The sequence below is a fragment of the Wolffia australiana genome, chromosome 10 (assembly GCF_029677425.1).
Source record: "Wolffia australiana isolate 7733 chromosome 10, ASM2967742v1".
Classification (NCBI taxonomy): Eukaryota; Viridiplantae; Streptophyta; class Magnoliopsida; order Alismatales; family Araceae; genus Wolffia; species Wolffia australiana.
The window spans coordinates 13,286,313-13,290,000 of NC_135844.1; positions in this window are offsets into that span (position 1 = coordinate 13,286,313).

Here is a 3,688-nt window from a genome sequence, read left to right on the forward strand (position 1 = left end):
TCATAGTCCATGTCAGATCCTCAAGAGTATAATATCGAGGGTAGTTGTTAAATAGTTTTACCAATAAGATTCATTTTAATGAATTTGTATAGTAAGTGTTGTTCAGTGTGAACAAGGCATCACATAACCTGTCAACTACGAATTTCTTATCATCCAAAATACTTCAGCTCATTATATCTTGTACAGTAGGGGACTTCCCCAAGATACTTCAAAAATTAGATCATACTGCTCTTTTTATTCCTAAAAAGTATGATCTTAGAGTTTAGATTCCCATTATGACACAACTCACATGCATGTTCATGAGGTCCAGTTTCGGAGAAATACTTCACATACAACCTCGGTGCATAATTCTCAATTGTAGAAGTTGAGTCATCGGTGGTAAATAAGACATCAACATTAATTATCTTCTGCAATGTTAGAGTGAGAATGAGAGAGAAGGAGAGGGAGAGGGATAGATAGAGAATGGGAGGAGAGCGAGAGGGATAGAGAGAGACAGGGGAAGAGAGGGAGAGGGTTAGAGAGAGAGAAAGGGATGAGAGGGAGAGTGATATAGAGAGAGAAAGAGAAAGGTAAAGAGAGGGAGAGAGATAGAGAGAGAGGAAGAGAGAGAGAAAAGGGAGGAGAGGGATAGAGATAGAGAGAGAAAGGGGATGGGGAAAGGGATATAGAGAAAGGGGAAGAAGGAATATATATATATATAGAGAGAAAGAAATAGATATGAAGAGAGAGAGAATGGGATATACAGAGAGAGAAAGGGGATGGGAGGGAGAGGGATAGAGAGGAGAGGGGCATATATGTATAAATATAAACAGAGAGAGGGATATATAGAGAGAGAAAGGGTATGGGAGGGAGAGGGATATATAGAGAGAGATGGGATGACTGGGAGAGGGGTAGAGAGGGGGAGAGGGATATATATAGACAGAGAAAGGGGAGGAGAGGGATAGAGCTAGAGAGAGAGAGAGAGATTGGAGGGTAGGTAGCGAGAGAAAGAGATGGGGAGAGGGGAGAGGGAGATAGAAAGGGGGAGAAGGAGAGAGAAGGGAGGAGAGGGAGAGAAGGGGGGGAGAGAGGGGGGAGAGGAGGGGGAGAGGGAGGGGGAGAGGGAGAGAGAGAGAGGTAGAGAGGGAGAGTGATGGTGACCATCTAGCACCAAAGACCGGGTCTCAACGAGTGCGAGGAGCCAACGTGAAGGTGAAAGACCTGGCCTTCAAGTATTCAGCCCAGTCAATGGGCCCCGGAGGTTGACGTTATCCTTGTTCATATTTTGAGCATGTTTTCTCATATTGGCCTACGTGTTTGAGTCCAAGCCTTGTGTCTAGACTTGGGAAGGTGGATCCCAATTATGGGCCTTATAGAGGCCCATTAACACCTCAATGTAAGGGGTACCCCCTCATTTGTTAGAGAAGAAAAGAAGGAAAAATTTGTTTTTATTTTATTTTTAGTGTTTTATCTTTCCACTAGTTTAAAAAAATGCTGCCATGATTTTGAAAAAAATCTTGGAAACCCTAACCCTTCCGCCTCAACTGCCGTAACCGCTGCCACCACCACCGCTGCCTCCACCTTCTGTTGTCCACACAGCCAAGCCCTGCCACTGGCGCCATCGCTCACACTGCTGCCACTCACGGCTCATCATCACCCTTCGTGCACCTGAGCTGCCTACAACGCTGCTCGCCACGCAGCCCACCACAGGCCACCTGTGCCGCCTACGACTTCCCTACACCGCGTCATCGTGCCGCTTCCGCTCGCCTCCATGTCACAACACCGTCCTTGTGCCATCGCACCACGCCCGTGCTGTCATTGAGCGCGTAGTTGCCGCATCACCTATCATTTGTGCCATGTCGCCACCACCGCACTATGCCACACCACCATTGCAGCATGCCACCACTGCACTTTGCCGCAACTTACACTTCACCAACACAACAGCTCTCCAGGGCCATTGTCATGTCCCCACTAACACCACTTGCGCCCATCTATGTTACAGCCCATGTTCTGGCCTTGGCAATTTGAGTACCCCCTATTGCCGACACGCTGGTGGTCACCCGCGTCACCAACAAATCACACATATTTTCTGTCGTCACCTTCACGGGTGCTGGTTCACACCTATCCTGGTACGCTCGCGTCTCTCCCCATTTACGCGTTCGTTACTTCCTTTAGTGCCTCCCCAACTCGCCTCCACCCCTAGGGTTAGGATAGGGAGAGAAAGGAGTATTTATTTGAGGGTTAGTATTTTTACAGGTACGTCATTAGTTGGACCCGTTGAGGGTGTGCGTACTAGCGGCACTAGTCATGCTCACGCCGTTAGTCTTCAACTCAACATTCAGGTCATTGGGAGCTTAGTGGCATACCTAGGACCCCTCTTACTGTGATTTATTGGCCACATATGTCTTTCGACACCAAGTCTATGTTGGGTTCTAGAGGCCTTGACATGGATGAAGAAATCAAAATATTCTGCAGCAAAAGACTTGAACGGAATCGAACGACATTGATAAAACCATGGAACAAAGTACCTTTACACAGATTGCATCCGTGATTTCTTGGATCCTAGAGCAAGCCGAGTCGAGCTACTCAAATGTATAGCCTCTAGATGTATCCATGCGATCCTCGACATGTCATATCTCCTCCTTCTCGTTGACGAGCCCCGTTCTACCTCCATCGTCGTCATTATGCCGTCTCGATTGCATCGTGAGTGGAGAGGGTTTGTGGGGAGAAGGGAGAAGAATGGGAAGACCCCTGAACAATTCTTTCTTCGGTTAATTTCATTCAGGGCCTTCCCCTGTTTATATTAAGTGGATTTTTTTCATAAAAACCCCCAAAACTTAAGTTTATCTTTTAATGTCCGAAAAACCATTCGTGTGCGACACTCTAGGTCCATGTATTAGTCTAGTTAATGACTCCAACGGCCAAATAACCTTTATTGGTCTTCTAAATTAATTAACTATATCAACATATAGATTAATTAATGTCATATCAATTTAACCAATCGATAGGTCGAATATCTAACACGTTGGGTGCCAAGCTACACCTTGTGTTTTAGAAGATACAAATGAGTGTTTATCGACTCACTCATGGAACATTTTTTCATCGGTTATCGTGTATGTATAATACCTCATCCACTTGACGCTCCTTGGGTGACTTAGGGTATGGTCAACTGCCAAACCCTAATCAGTCATCCGAGTTAGTACTGATGCATTTTGAAATCATCGGAGAACACTTCTCCGATATTTCACTGCTTTGGCCGAGGACTTCATCGCATCATTTTCCTTGAGCTGTCACCTCTTATACTGAAGGTAGAAGATCACATCTTGACCACTCCATCATCTTCGTGAACTTCTTGATGTACCCGAACTAAGACCGTTTAGAATCCCATGATTAGAAACTCGTAGGTCATAGTCAAAGTACAACCGTCCGTCCATAAGACATCTTTGGTGTCTCAGGTCGAAGGACCACTCACACAATTGTGTCGTGAATCGACCTGACTAACTGCTCAGAAAAATACTATCCAAGGATTCGTACAAATCAATTTAGTGAACTATTTCCACTAAAGAACACCCACTATCTATCCTTAGTGTCTCCACACTAATGGCTACGGGACCGGCCATACTCATCATATGAGTGAGGCTAGATAGTGTTATTGTATCTGGATACTTCGATGTCCATCTCGCGTATCCTTCGAATAGGGATGTTTAGA